This window comes from Stegostoma tigrinum, chromosome 19 (assembly GCF_030684315.1).
Source record: "Stegostoma tigrinum isolate sSteTig4 chromosome 19, sSteTig4.hap1, whole genome shotgun sequence".
Lineage (NCBI taxonomy): Eukaryota > Metazoa > Chordata > Chondrichthyes > Orectolobiformes > Stegostomatidae > Stegostoma > Stegostoma tigrinum.
This window is the reverse complement of record NC_081372.1, coordinates 985,648-1,001,527: the sequence shown is the minus strand read 5'-3', so window position 1 is coordinate 1,001,527 and position 15,880 is coordinate 985,648.

Below are 15,880 nucleotides of genomic sequence, written 5' to 3'. Positions count from 1 at the left end.
CCCACTGAACTGGACTTCAGAGAGAATAAAGTGTAGAGCTGAATGAACACAGCAGGCCAAGCAGCATCAGAGGAGCAGAAAGGCTGACATTTCGGGCCTAGACCCTGCTTCAGAAATGGAGGGGAAGGGGATTCAAATAAATAGGGAGAGAGGGGGATGCGGACAGAAGATGGATAGAGGAGAAGATAGGTGAAGAGGAGACAGACCGGTCATTTCTGAAGAAGGGTCTCGGCCCGAAATGTCAGCTTTCCTGCTCCTCTGATGCTGCTTGGCCTGCTGTGTTCATCCACCTCCACACTTTGTTTTCTCAGGTTCTCCAGCATCTGCAGTTCCTACTATCTCTGGACTTCAGAGAGAGTGACCCGTGCCTGTTGAACTAGATTTTCCAGTGACCAGTCCTCATTGAACTGGACACTAGGAAGAGTGACTGGTGCTCACTGAGCCAGATAGTCATTCCATTTTGGAGAGAAAAGGGACTGCATGAGGATGAATATCAATATAGTCTGTTGATAGCTGTAGTCCTAGCGATATTGACAGCAGCAGACAAAAGCTGAGAAACAAATATTTTTGGCATGGTGTTCAATGTAGCTTTTCTGTTGAAGGTTTGATATAATTTGTTAGCAAACTGCGAGCTTATAGCTGTCATATAAGGCATTATGTGGAAGGACTGGGGTGGACAAGGTCAAAAATCACATGGCACCAGGTTATAGTTCAACAGGTTTATCTGAAAACACAAACTTTTGTAGTCTCACTCCTTCGGGTGTCGGTGATTGAGGTCACATCAGACACGGAATTTAGACCATAAGACCATAAGATATAGGAGCAGAAGTAAGGCCATTTGGCCCATCGAGTACAATTGTCCATTTAATCATTGCTGATGGGCATTTCAACTCCACTTCCCTGCGCTCTCGATTCCTTGTGAGATCAAGAATTTATTGATCCCTGCCTTTAACGTCCCGGCCTCCATTGTGCTCTGTGGTAACGAATTCCACAAGCCCACCACACTCTGGCTGAAGAAATGTCTCCTCATTTCCGGTTTAAATTTACCCCCTCTAGTTCTAAGGCTGTGCCCATGGGTCCTAGTCTCCCCGCCTAACAGAAACAACTTCCCAGCATCCACCCTTTCTAAGCCATACATTTTCTTGTAAGTTTCTATTAGATCTCCCCTCAACCCTCTAAACTCTAATGAATACAATCCCAGAATCCTTAGCCATTCATCATACGTTAAACCTACCATTCCAGGGATCATCTGTGTGAATCTCCGCTGGACACGCTCCAGGGCTAGTATGTCCTTCCTGAGGTGCGGGCCCAAAATTGGACACAGTATTCTAAATGGGGCCTAACTAGAGCCTTATAAAGCCTCAGAAGCACAGCGCTGCTTTTATATTCCAACCCTCTTGAGATAAACGACAACATTACATTCGCTTTCTTAATTATGGACTCTACCTGCAAGTTAACCTTTAGAGAATCCTGGACCAACACTCCCAGATCCCTTTGTACTTCTGCTTTGCGACCTTTCTCACCATTTAGAAAATAGTCCATGCCTGTATTCTTTTTACCAAAGTGCAGTTTATAAGCAAAAAGATCAAAGGGTCATAAGAGTTGATGCAAATGTAGTGAACAAATCTAAGATGGCTGTTAAATCTTTAATCAGTTATGAAGGATTAATGTGCAAATACCGGAATTTCTTTCAATTCACTGCCCCAAGATAACCAAAGGTTTTATCGGTAAACCAGAGATGACATCTCAGGTCAGACAATGCATTTTAGGTGTGAGGCATTGTTTACAAGCTGGTTGTTTATTAACTTGGAGTCAAACTGGTTTTATTTCCAAAGTAGGAATTTATAAAATGCCACATTGACTATCTACAAATTGTATGCTTTTTAAATAAGATACTGCAATTACAAATCTGCAAATATAAATTTACCCCGTAGATTCGTGTGTGTGTGTGTGTGTGTGTGTGTGTGTGTGTGTGTGTGTGTGTGTGTGTGTGTGTGTGTCTCAGTCAGAGTATGTGAGAAAGAGAGAGTGTGTGTGTGTGTGTGTGAGGCATACAGAGAGGGTTGTGTATGTGTGGTGTGTGTGTGAGCGAGACAGTGTGTTTGTGAGAATATGTATATGTGTGTACGTGCTTGAGAGAGCGTGTGTGTGCATATGAGGGAGAATGTGTGTGTGTGTGTGTGTGTGTGTGTGTGTGTGTCTCAGTCAGAGTATGTGAGAGAGAGAGTGTGTGTGTGTGTATGTATATGTGTTTGAGAGAGAGAGTGCATGTGCATGTGTGAGAGAGTGCATATATGAGAGAGGGTCTGCGTGAGTATGTGTGTGAGAGAGTGTGAAGTGTGGTGGGGTCACCTGTAGTTCTACGTGAACACAAATGAGGCCATCATCATGGAGACCAAACCTGGCAATCAGCCTCTGCTGAGCCTCTGCGTTGTGTATCCTAAAGTCCACCTTGAAGGACGCTTATCCGAGGCCGAATATCCTTGATCCCTGAAGTGCTTCCCCACTGGGAGGGAACATCCCTACTTGGCATTTGTTGCGCAGTGTCCATTTATCTATTGTTGTAGTGTCTGCATGCTTTTGCCAATGTTTCATGCCTTTGCCAATGTTTCATGCCTCGAGGCATCCTTGCCTGCAGCGCCTTTGGGATAGACAACGTTGGCCGAGTCACATGAATATCTGCCGTGTACGTGGTGGGTAGTGTTTCCATGTGTGATGGTAGTGTCCATGGCGAAGATACGACATGTCTTGCAGAGGGTACCATGACAGGGTTATGTGATATTGGAGTCAATGTTGTCCTGAAGGCTGGGTAGTTTGCTGTGAATAATAGTCTGTTTAAGGTTTGGTGGTTGTTTGAAGGCGAGAAGTGGAGGCGTAGGGAAGATCTTGGCGAGGTGCTCATCATTATTGATAATGGGTTGAAGGTTGTGAAGAACACGGCTTAGTTTCTCTGGTCCCGGGAAGTACTGGATGACAAAGGGCACCCTATCAGATATATCCTATGTCTGTCTTCTGAAGAGATCATTACGGTTTTCGTTGTGGCACATTGGAACTGGCGATCGATGAGTTGAGCATCATATGCTGTTCCTATGAGGGTATCCTTCATCACCTTCAGGTGTCTGCTGTGTTCCTCCAAGTGGATCATGTGCATGCGAAGGGCTTGTCCACAGGGGATGGCTGTTTTAATATGTTTAGGGTGGAAGCTGGAGAAGTGCAGCATCGTGAGGTTATCGGTGGGCTTGGGGTAGAGGTACTGAGATGACCGTGCTGATGGAGATGTGTGCCCAAGTATAAGGCTGATTCTAAAGAGTAGTCCATGGTAAGTCTGATGGGGGAATGTGGTGTTCAGTGATTCCTTGGCATGAGTCCAATGGAAGAGAATGCCAATAATGTATCTGGTGTTACAGAGATAATAGAAACTGTCAATGCTGGAGAATCTGAGATAACAAGGTATAGAGCTGGATGAACACAGCAGGCCAAGCAGCATCAGAGGAGCAGGAAAGAAGGGTCTAGACCCCAAACATCAGCTTTCCTGCTCCTGTGATGCTGCTTAGCCTGCTGTGTTCATCCAGCTCTCCACCTTGTTATCTCAACGTATCTGGTGTCTAGTGTTGGTTGGAGGTTCTAGAGCAAAGAAGTCTCGTTCAAACCTGTGCATGAAAATATTGGCATATTAGGGAGCAAATCCGGTCCCCAGGGCTGTTCCGTGTGTCTGGATGAAGAACTGGTTATTGAAGATGAAGATATTGTGGTCGAAGATGAAGCGGATGAGTTGTAGGATGGTGTCTGGAAATTGACAATTGGCGGTACTGAGGTTATTGCAGCGATACTGTCATCATGGGGAATGCTGGTATAGAATGCTGAAACGTCCATTGTGATGAGGCGTGTTCCGACTTTGATTGGTCCATGGGTGCTGAGTTTCTCTAAGAAATCTATAATGTCACAACAGAAGCTGGGGGTACTCTGTACAATGATTTGTAATCGCAGGTACATTCAATTTTGTTCAAAAAGCACACAATTTGTAGACAGACAATGTGACATTTTATAAATTCCTACTTTGGAAATAAAACCAGTTTGACTACAAGTTAATATACGGCCAGATTCTGAAAAGGTCTCACACCTAAAGTGCATTGCCTGACCTGAGATCACCTTGGGTTCTGTGTCTGATGCCACTCTCTGTGACACCTGAAGAAGGACCAAGACTCCTAAAGCTTGTGTCTTCAAATAAAGCTGTTGGAATATAACCTGATGGGGTGTGATTTTTGACATAAGGCATTGTTTTGGCTGATTGAGGAGAGCTGGAATGAGATGATTTGGCTGTGCAGCTGGTTAAACATTGTCTTTTTATCTCTAGCATCTGAGAATAAACTCGACTCCAGAATGAAATCTCTCCTGTCTGTAATCTGGTTTCAGACAGCGCTGACCTAGATTCTAGTGACTTTCGAACTAAATCTGGCAGAAAATTGACTGCGATTTCATACTTTGTTTGCAGTCTCTCTCACGATAACCGCAAGAGGGCTGAATATGTGCATGCTGGAATTTTGATTAGATGGGCTTTCTGCTCCCCACTATAATCCTGACCCCTGTGAAGAGATATCGATAGCTGGATAGATAGCAGAACTGAAGCCTCAGTCTACCCTCACACTGTCTCAACATTACAGAAAATCTGAAAATGCTGGAGGAACTCACCAGGTCGAGATGCATCTCTGAAGACAGAAACAGAATTAACAATTCAAGTCTGGCCTGCCTGAAGTCTGTTCTGAAGAAGAGTCGTATCAAACTCAAAATTTCTCTCTCGGCACATTCTGCCAGACCTGCTGAGTTTCTCCAATACTTTCCATTTTGATTTTAGATTTCTTGCTTCCATGGCTTTTTGCTTTTGTTACACCAAAACTTGTGGATCTAAAGCTTAGTAATTGTCCTCATCCCAAAGAGAAGAGTAGAATAAAAGAAAAACCTGCTTCAAAATCAATGCCCGTGTTTTAGATTCTGTTTCGAGGATGTCAGGCACGATGTGGACAGTTAGTTTGATGTATTGTACGAGAAAGCTTTCGGTTCCAGTAAATGGCAACTCAAGTTACTGAAGAACTGCTCTGGGGAATAGATTACATCATTCCATCAGAGGAACAAAATTACTGCAATACTTCCCTGGAAAAACCCGCCTCAAGCTGCAGTCAGATTCTGATTGTGTCTGGAAGTTTCTCATCCGAGCAGATGTTCAAGCTGGGGATAACTCTGTCCACATCCACAGCCTCTCAGTTGTTAGTGTAGAGTATGATCTTGGCTCCTCACTGCCTTTATCCACTTGGAGCTGGGCCAGACAGACTACAATATTCAGACCCATCTTCAGTCCTCAGTCTGTGATCTGTTTCATCTTAGGGGAGCAGCATTGATTATCTTTCAGTTGGTCTTGATGCCCTGGGTTAGGAAACATGGTCCCACAAACCATAATAACATAGACAGCCGTTAATTAATTTGGGTTGAGGGATGTACGTGATAATTTTTCAAATTCCCCTACATTTATTGAATTTCTAGTCAAGAATAAAAAAGAATTATACATTAGATATAAACAAATGGGTTGAAGTGAATCTCTTGAACAGTATAAAGACTGTAGGGGTATTCTTGAGAGGAGATCAGGAAGGCAGAGAGAGGATATGAGATAGCTGTGGAAAATAAAGTTAAGGATAATCCAAAGAGATCCGACAAGTACATTAAGAGCAAGAGAGCAACTAGAGAGAGAGTAGGGTCCCTTAAAGATCAACAAGGTCATCTTGTGTTGAACCATAGAAGTTAGGAGAGATAGCTGGATAGATAGCAGAACTGAACTATTATCAGGGAAATATTGATGTTTTGAAAACAGTTCACATTACAGTAGAGGAAGTGCTGGAGGTCTTGGAAATATAAAGATGGGTACATCTCCAGGACCTGGTCTAATGTATCCCAGGACTTTGTGGAAAGTTGGGGAGGAAATTGCAGAGGCCCCTTGCAGAAATACTTGTATCTATAAATACAGGTGAGGTGCCAGAGGACTGGAGAATGGTTAATGTTATGTCTTTTTAAGAAGGGATGTAAGGAGAAGTCTGGAACTGTAGACCTGTGGGTCTGACTTTGTTAGTGGGTCAGTTGTTGGAAGTAATTCTGAAAGACAGGATTTATATGCATTTGGAGAGGCAAGGAATGATTAGAGATAGTGTGGTTTTGTATGAGGGAAATTGTGTCTCACAAACTTGATTGAATTTTTTGAGGATGTAACCAAGAAAATTGATAAGGGCAGAGCAGTAGACATTGATTACCTGGACTTTAGTAAAGCGTTTGACAAGGTTCTGCATGGTAGACTAATTAGTAAAGTTAGATCACGTGGGATTCAAGGTGAGCTTGCCAGTTGGAAACATATTTGGCTTAACGACTGGTGACAGATAGTGATGATGGATAGTTGTTTCTCAGGCTGGAGGACTATGACCAGCTGTGTTACACAGGGATTGGTGATGGGTCCACTTTTGTTTGTCATTTATATAAATGATTTAGATGAGAATATAGGAGACATGGTTAATGTATAGTGGGACAGTGAAGAAGGTTGTATTAAGATTACAGTGAGATCTTGATCAGTTGGGTCAATGGGCTGAAGAGTGGCAGAGTTGAATTTGGATAAGTGTGAGGCATTGCATTTTGGTAAAATAAACAAGGGCAGGGCTTATACATTTAAAAGTAGGGCCTTGCATAGTGTTCAAGAACAGAGAGACTTAGTGGTTCATTATTCTTTGAAGTTTGCATTGTATATAGATATGGTGTTTAAGAAGGCATTCAGCTTACTTGCCTTCATTGCCCACACCATTGAGTAAAGGAGTTGGGATGGTTATTTTGAAGTTGCACAGGACTTTGAGGCTTAGAACATAGAACATTATAGCACAGTACAGGCCCTTCGACCCTCGATGTTGTGCCGACCTGTCATACCGATCTCAAGCCCATCTAACCTACACTATTCCATGTACGTCCATATGCTTATCCAATGACGACTTAAATGTACCTAAAGTTGGCGAATCTACTACCGTTGCAGGCAAAGCGTTCCATTCCCTTACTACTCTCTGAGTAAAGAAACTACCTCTGACATCTGTCCTATATCTTTCACCCCTCAATTTAAAGCTATGCCCCCTCGTGCTTGCCGTCACCATCCTGGGAAAAAGGCTCTCCCTATCCACCCTATCTAACCCTCTGATTATTTTATATGTTTCAATTAAGTCACCTCTCAACCTTCTTCTCTCTAATGAAAACAGCCTCAAGTCCCTCAGCCTTTCCTCATAAGACCTTCCCTCCAGACCAGGCAACATCCTAGTAAATCTCCTCTGCACCCTTTCCAAAGCTCCACATCCTTCTTATAATGCTTTGACCAGAACTGTACGCAATGCTCCAAGTGCGGCCGCACCAGAGTTTTGTACAGCTGTAGCATAACCTCTTGGTTCCGGAACTCGATCCCTCTATTAATAAAAGCTAAAACACTGTATGCCTTCTTAACAGCCCTGTCAACCTGGGTGGCAACTTTCAAGGATCTGTATACATGGACACCAAGATCTCTCTGCTCATCTACACTACTAAGAATCTTACCATTAGCCCTGTACTTTGCCTTCTGGTTACTCCTACCAAAGTGCATCACCTCACACTTGTCTGCATTAAACTCCATTTGCCACCTCTCAACCCAGCTCTACAGCTTATCTATGTCTCTCTGCAACCTACAGCATCCTTCGTCACTATCCACAACTCCACCGACCTTAGTGTCGTCTGCAAATTTACTAACCCATCCTTCTGCACCCTCATCCAGGTCATTTATAAAAATGACAAACAGCAGTGGACCCAACACCGACCCTTGCAGTACACCACTAGTAACTGGTCTCCAGGATGAACATTTCCCATCAACTACCACCCTCTGTCTTCTTTCAACAAGCTAATTTCCGATCCAAACTGCTATATCTCCCACAATCCCATTCCTCCGCATTTTGTACAATAGCCTATTGTGGGGAACCTTATCGAACACCTTGCTGAAATCCATATACACCACATCAACAGGTTTACTCTCATCTACCTGTGTGGTCACCTTCTCAAAGAACTCAATAAGGTTTGTGAGGCATGATCTTCCCTTCACAAAACCGTGCTGACTATCCCTAATCAATTTATTCTTTTCTAGATGATTATAAATCCTATCCCTTATAACCTTTTCTAACACTTTACCAACAATTGAGGTCAGGTTCACTGGTCTATAATTACCAGGGTTGTCTCTACTCCCCTTCTTGAACAGGGGAACCACATTTGCTATCCTCCAGTCATCTGGCACTATTCCTGTAGACAATGACGAGTTAAAGATCAATGCCAAAGGCTCGGCAATCTCCTCCCTGGCTTCCCAGAGGATCCGAGGATAAATCCCATCCGGCCCAGGGGACTTGTCTATCTTCACCCTCTGAAGGATTTCTAATACCTCTTCCTTGTGAACCTCAATCCCACCTAGTCTAGTAGCCTGTATCTCAGTATTCTCCTCGACAACATTGTCGTTTTCTAGAGTGAATACTGTTGAAAAATATTTATTTAGCGCTTCCCCTATCTCATCTGACTCCACACACAACTTACCACTACTATCCTTGACTGGGCCTAATCTTACTTTCGTCATTCTTTTATTCCTTCTTTTGGAATATTGTGTGTAGCTCTGATTGCCATGTTAGAGGAAGGATATTATTAGGCTGGAGAGGGTTCAGAAGAGATTTATCAGAATTTTGATGAGAATGGAGGGTTTGAGTTTTAAGGAGAGGCTGGGACTTTTTTTCACTGGAGTGTAGGAAGTTGAGAGGTGACCTTTATAGAAGTTTATAAAAAATAACGAGGGGTATAGATGAGATGCCTTTTCCTTAAGTGGGGGATTTCAAGACCGGGGGCATACTTTTATGGTCCAGAGGAAAAAGATTTAAAAAGAACATGGGAGGGACAATTTTTTTTTACACACAGAGTGGTTCATGTGTGGAATGAACTTTCGGAGGAAGTGTTAGATTTGGGTGCAGTTACAACATGTAAAAGACATTTCGATAAATACGTGAATAAGAAATATTTGGACGATATAGGCCAAGTGCGGGCAAATGGAACTAGTTTAGTTCAGGATTATGGTTGGCATGGATTGGTTGGATTGAACGGTCTGTTTCCATGGTGTATGAGTCTCTTTGAGGAAGATTCCATTAGAAGAAAAAAAATTGTATATGTGATTCCTTCATTCAAAAAGGGAAGAAGACAAGCATTCAGAAACCTTAAGCCAGTTAGCTTGATGTTTGGCACAGGGGAGATATTAAACACTATTACTGAAGAATTTATCGAATGGGAGAGAGTAAATCCTGAGTGAGACACAGCCAAAATCTTTTTGGGAATTTGGAGCACAGTAGAAATGCACTGCATAGAGGAAGAGGTGCTTTTTGCTTTTTGTACATAGTTACGATGACCAGGGAATAAGGGAGCCAGAATTTTTAATATTAAGCATCTTCCAAAAGATTTAATTTAAAGGAGTCAGTCATTGCAGGTGGGTTTAAGCCCGTAGTATGTGCCCCTCCTGCTGTCTGTGGGAATCGGGTACATTTGCAGTGCCTGGAACCAGCATGTGGGCAGGACATGTCTCCAGCTACAGCACCTGGGAGCTCTGGGTTTCGGAGCTGGAGTAGTGGCTGGGCTCACTCTGGGGTATCCACGGGGAGGAGTGGATCATGGGGAGTACGTGCTGAGAGGTGCTCACTCCACAGCTGGAGGGGAATAGGAAGGCAGGGAGTGGGGGTGCTCTCTCCATGGCTATTCCCCTGTCAAACAAATCTACCTAATAAAAATTGAAAGAACTACAGATACTGTAAATCAGACACAAAAACAGAAGTTGCTGGAAAAGCTGAGCAGGTCTGGCAACGTCTGTGAAGAGAAATCCTTTTAGGAAAAATCACTGGACCTAAACATGAGAATTCTGATTTCTCTCCACAGATGCTGCCAGACCTGCTGAGATTTCCCACAATTTCTGTTTTTGAAGCAGGTATTCCAATGTTGGATACTGTCAAAGGGAATGGCCCCTCAGGGGAAAACAGCAACAGCCAAATTCATGGCACCGCTGTTTGTTCTGCTTTTGGGGAGTGAAGAAGAAGGTGAGAGCGCAAAAGGTTCAGTTGTAAGGGGAATAGAAAGGTGTTTCTGTGGCTGCAAACAAGACTCCAGGTTGGTATGTTACCTCCTTGGTGATAGGGTCACGGATGTGTCGGAGCAGGTATAGGACATCCCAGAGGGGGAGAGTGAACAGCTAGTGCTCATGGTACACATGAGTACAAATGACGCAGGTGAAAAAAAGGATAAGGCCCTAAAAGCAGAGTAAAATCGTGAGTCGGAAGGTAATTTGAAAAGTAAGACCTTGAAAATAGAGACCACAGGATTAGTATCTGTGCCACATGCTGGTCAGAGGAGAACTAGCAGGATTTATCAGATGAACATGTGGATAAAGAGATGGTATGGAGTGGGAGGGTTTCAGATTCCTGGGGATGTTGGGACCAGTTCTGGACCAGTACAAATTGGATGGCACAAACTGGAACTGATGTCCTGTAAGAATATTTATTACACTGGTTGGGGAGGCTTGAAACCAAAAAGGCAGGGGGAAGGGCCTGATGCAAGGAGTCAGAGGAAGGGAATCAAGGCGTAGAACAGAAGTCAGAAAGGGGAATAAGCAAAGTAACAGGCTGAGAAATTAAGGACCAGGATCAAGCAGGGACACAGTGAAAAAAAAACAGGAATAGGACATTTTGTGCCTTAATGCACAGCTGAATTAATTGTGCAGTGGATGAAAATAGTGATAATATAGTCAGGATTGTGGAGACATAGTTGCAGGGTAATCAGTGATGGGAACTGAACATGCAGGGATATTCACTATATTGGAAGGACAGACAGAAAGGAAATGGTGGTAGAGTTGCCTTGCTGGTTTAATAGGAAATTAATGCAATATTGAGGAAGGATATTAACTTCAATGTGGAATCAGAATGGGTACTGCTGAGAAATACCACGTGGCAAAAAAAATTAGTGGGAGGTGTATATGGACCCCAAAATGTTATGAATGGCATTAAACAAGAAATTAGAGATGCATGCAAAAGTAGGACATCTGTGATGATAGTTGACATTAATGCGCATATAGTTTTGATAAATCAAAATAGTCACAATACCATACAGGAGAAATTTCTGGAATGTATATGGATGGTTTTCTGGACCAATACATTGAGGAGCCAACCATAGAACAGGTTCTTCCAGCTGGATATTGGTTAATGTGAAAGGAATGATTGACAATCCAGTTGTGCAAGGCCCTGGGAGATAAGTGACCATAATGCAATAGAATTCATTACCAAGATAGAGAGTGACATGGTTGATTCTGAGACTGAGAACCTGAATCTAAATAGAAGAAACTATAATGGTATGAGGCTCGGGCTGGTTATGGCAGATTGGGAAACTTGTATCTAGACGTGATTTTGTGATCCTAGGGAAACCTGGTAGGTAAAAAGAACTGAGAACTACGAGTCTCGCAGGTAAATGTCTTTCCTGCAGTGCTGTGGGCTAAGGAGAGCAAAGTGCTTCCTTATTGCCCCTTCACCAACTATCTGTTATGAGCTAGCCTTGTGCTTTTGAGTGGGAAACCTGAAGAAATAGTTTCAAAGCTGTCATCCAGGATGTGAGGACCATTGTGCGCTGGTGTCGGTGGGAAGAGAGGGTATCCTCAGTGACTGGCTGGTTTACTGAGTTTAACTAACATTGTGACTTGACATAATTCCTCAACAGCCAATGGGCGGAGAGCAGAGCAATGAAAACAAACCAGCCACCAACCAGAGCCAGGGGACACAGAGTACAGAAATGGAGAGGACTACCTCAGAAACAGCTGCTGCCCTCAGTTCACCAGGCCAACCTGAACCTGGCAGTATTCCCCAGATACCCATCGGGCACAAGATGGTGGATGACATGCGTTTCATGATAACTTGCACGAACTGGTACTGAGCCTTGGGATGCAACAGGAGTCAAGGCGAGGGTGAGTCAGGAAGTGAGAGTGCAACCTATAAACGTCAGCAGTGGATTAAGTTTGGACACCATTATATCACAGCATTAATGCCTTCCACCAATCTGTCCATAAAGAGGAGACTTCACAGATGACTCAGGGAAGATGAGTGGAGCCTCAGTGTCATTTTCAACAATGTCATTGCTTATAATTAATAACTGTGTGATCTCTAATAGCATTATATCATTCATCAATAAATGAGGTGGTAGCTTGCAGCATTGTTTAATTGTCATTTGAATGGAATGATCTGCTGTTTCCCTGTGAAAACGGATTCTATTCCATCGGGGATTTAGACCATGAGACCATAACATATAGGAACAGAATTAGGTCTTTTGGCCCATCAAGTCTACTCTGTCACTTGATCATGGCTGATATGTTTATCAATCCCATTCTCCTGCCTTCTCCCCATAACCCTTGATCCCCTTTAAACCAAACCAGAAACGAACACAGGAGGAGAAGGAGCAGGCTGTTCAAATCCTTCAACATCTTCTGTCATTCAAATAAATCAAGGTGGATGTCTCATAACTCCATTTACTCATCTTGATTCTGTAATCCTTGATCACCTTTAATTGACAACAATCTTTCAATCTCAGTTTTGAAATGTATAATTGGTCTCAGCTGCATGTTGGGAAACAGAGATTCCACTTTGTGGGAGGTCTAGTGAATGGCCTGGCTCTGATATGAAGGCTATATGTTTTTGTTCTGGACTCTCCCTACATTGTCCATCTCCTCCACAGTCCTGCTTCGTGTTCTCAGTGCTTCCAGTCTTTGTGTCAGCTGCACATCGTGACTGAGTCTGGTGTATAATCAGGAAAAGCAAAAGTTGTAACACCAATTCTTTGGGAGCTCTGCTACATACCATCCTGCAGCCCAAAATTACATTTACTGTTACTCTGTTTTCTGTCACAGAGTCAATTTTGCACCAAGATCGTTACTGTGTCTTCTATTCCATAAACTTTAAATTTGTTATGCAGTATTTTGTCAAATGCCTTGTGGAGGTCTATGTTCAATACTAACCTCCAGTATTACTCTGACCAACCTATTCACTACCTCTTCAAAGCAAAACAACTCCCAAGTTACTTATATACAGCTTGGTCTCAACAAATCATGCTGCTTTCCTCAATTAGAGATAATGGGAACTGCAGATGCTGGAGAATCCAAGATAATAAAGTGTGAAGCTGGATGAACACAGCAGGCCAAGCAGCATCTCAGGAGCACAAAAGCTGACGTTTCGGGCCTAGACCCTTCATCAGAGAGGGGGATGGGGAGAGGGTTCTAAAATAAATAGGGAGCGAGGGGGAGGGGACCGAAGATGGAGAGAAAAGAAGATAGGTGGAGAGGAGAGTATAGGTGGGGAGGTAGGAAGGGGATAGGTCAGTCCAGGGAAGACGGACAGGTCAAGGAGGTGGGATGAGGTTAGTAGGTAGGAAATGGAGGTGCGGCTTGAGGTGGGAGGAAGGGATGGTGAGAGGAAGAACAGGTTAGGGAGGCAGAGACAGGCTGGGCTGGTTTTGGAATGCAGTGGGGGGAGGGGATCAGCTGGGCTGGTTGTGTGATGCAGTGGGGGGAGGAGATGAACTGGGCTGGTTTTGGGATGCGGTGGGGGAAGGAGAGATTTTGAAGCTGGTGAAGTCCACATTGATACCATTGGGCTGCAGGGTTCCCAAGCGGAATATGAGTTGCTGCTCCTGCAACCTTCGGGTGGCATCATTGTGGCACTGCAGGACGCCCATGATGGACATGCCATCTAAAGAATGGGAGGGGGAGTGGAAATGGTTTGCGACTGGGAGGTGCAGTTGTTTATTGCGAACTGAGCGGAGGTGTTCTGCAAAGTGGTCCCCAAGCCTCCGCTTGGTTTCCCCAATGTAGAGGAAGCCACACCAGGTACAATGGATACAGTATACCACATTGGCAGATGTGCAGGTGAACCTCTGCTTAATATGGAAAGTATCTTGGGGCCTGGGATGGGGGTGAGGGAGGAGGTGTGGGGGCAAGTATAGCACTTCCTGCGGTTGCAGGGGAAGGTGCCGGGTATGGTGGAGTTGGAGGGCAGTGTGGAGCAAACAAGGGAGTCACGGAGAGAGTGGTCTCTCCGGAAGGCAGACAGGGGTGGGGATGGAAAAATGTCTTGGGTGGTGGGGTCGGATTGTAGATGGCGGAAGTGTCGGAGGATGATGTGTTGTATCCGGAGGTTGGTGGGATGGTGTGTGAGAACGAGGGGGATCCTCTTTGGGCAGTTGTGGCGGGGGCTTGTAACTGATGTCCATTTCAAGCCCAGCGACTCCCACAGCTACCTAGAATACAACTCCTCCCAGCCACTCTCCTGTAAAAATTCCATCCCCTATTCCCAATTCCTCCACCTCCGCCGCATCTGCTCTCAGGATGAGGCATTCCACTCCTGCACATCCCAGATGTCCAAGTTCTTCAAGGACCACAACTTTCCCCCCACAGTGGTCGAGAACGCCCTTCACCGCGTCTCCCGCATTTCCCGCAACACATCCCTCACACCCCGCCAACGCCACAACCGCCCAAAGAGGATCCCCCTCGTTCTCACACACCACCCCACCAACCTCCAGATACAACGCATCATCCTCCGACACTTCCGCCATCTACAATCCGACCCCACCACCCAAGACATTTTTCCATCCTCACCCCTGTCTGCTTTCCGGAGAGACCATTCTCTCAGTGACTCCCTTGTTCGCTCCACACTGCCCTCCAACCCCACCACACCCGGCACCTTCCCCTGCAACCGCAGGAAATGCTACACTTGCCCCCACACTTCCTCCCTCACCCCCATCCCAGGCCCCAAGATGACATTCCACATTAAGCAGAGGTTCACCTGCACATCTGCCAATGTGGCATACTGTATCCATTGTACCCGTTGTGGCTTTCTCTACATCGGGGAAACCAAGTGGAGGCTTGGGGACCACTTTGCAGAACACCTCCGCTCGGTTCGCAATAAACAACTGCACCCCCCAATCGCGAACCATTTTAACTCCCCCTCCCATTCTTTAGATGACATGTCCATCATGGGCCTCCTGCACTGCCACAATGATGCCAACCGAATGTTGCAGAAACAGCAACTCATATTTCGCTTGGGAACCCTGCAGCCCAATGGTATCAATGTGGACTTCACCAGCTTCAAAATCTCTCCTTCCCCCACCGCATCCCAAAACCAGCCCAGTTCATCTCCTCCCCCCAACTGCATCACACAACCAGCCCAGCTGATCCCCTCCCCCCACTGCATCCCAAAACCAGCACAGCCTGTCTCTGCCTCCCTAACCTGTTCTTCCTCTCACCCATCCCTTCCACCTCAAGCCGCACTTCCATTTCCTACCTACCAGCTTAACCTGCCTCCTTGACCTGTCCGTCTTCCCTGGACTGACCTATCCCCTCCCTACCTCCCCACCTATACTCTCCTCTCCGCCCGTCTTCTTTTCTCTCCATCTTCGGTCCGCCTCCCCCTCGCTCCCTATTTATTCCAGAACTCTCACCCCATCCCCCTATCTGATGAAGGGTCTATGCCCAAAACGTCAGCTTTTGTGCTCCTGAGATGCTACTTTCCTCAATTAACCTGCATTTGCCCAAGTAACTATTAATTTTGTCCCTAGTTATCATTTTGAGAGGTATACTTAGTCCTGAGGTAAAACTAACTTTCCTGTGCATGCTGTACTCATTGAATCCAAACAATATGGAAACAGGTCCTTTGGCCCAACAAGTCCACACTGTCCCTTAGAGCATCCCACCCAGACCCATCCCCCTACCATCCTCCTGTAACCCTGAATTTCTCAGGGTTGA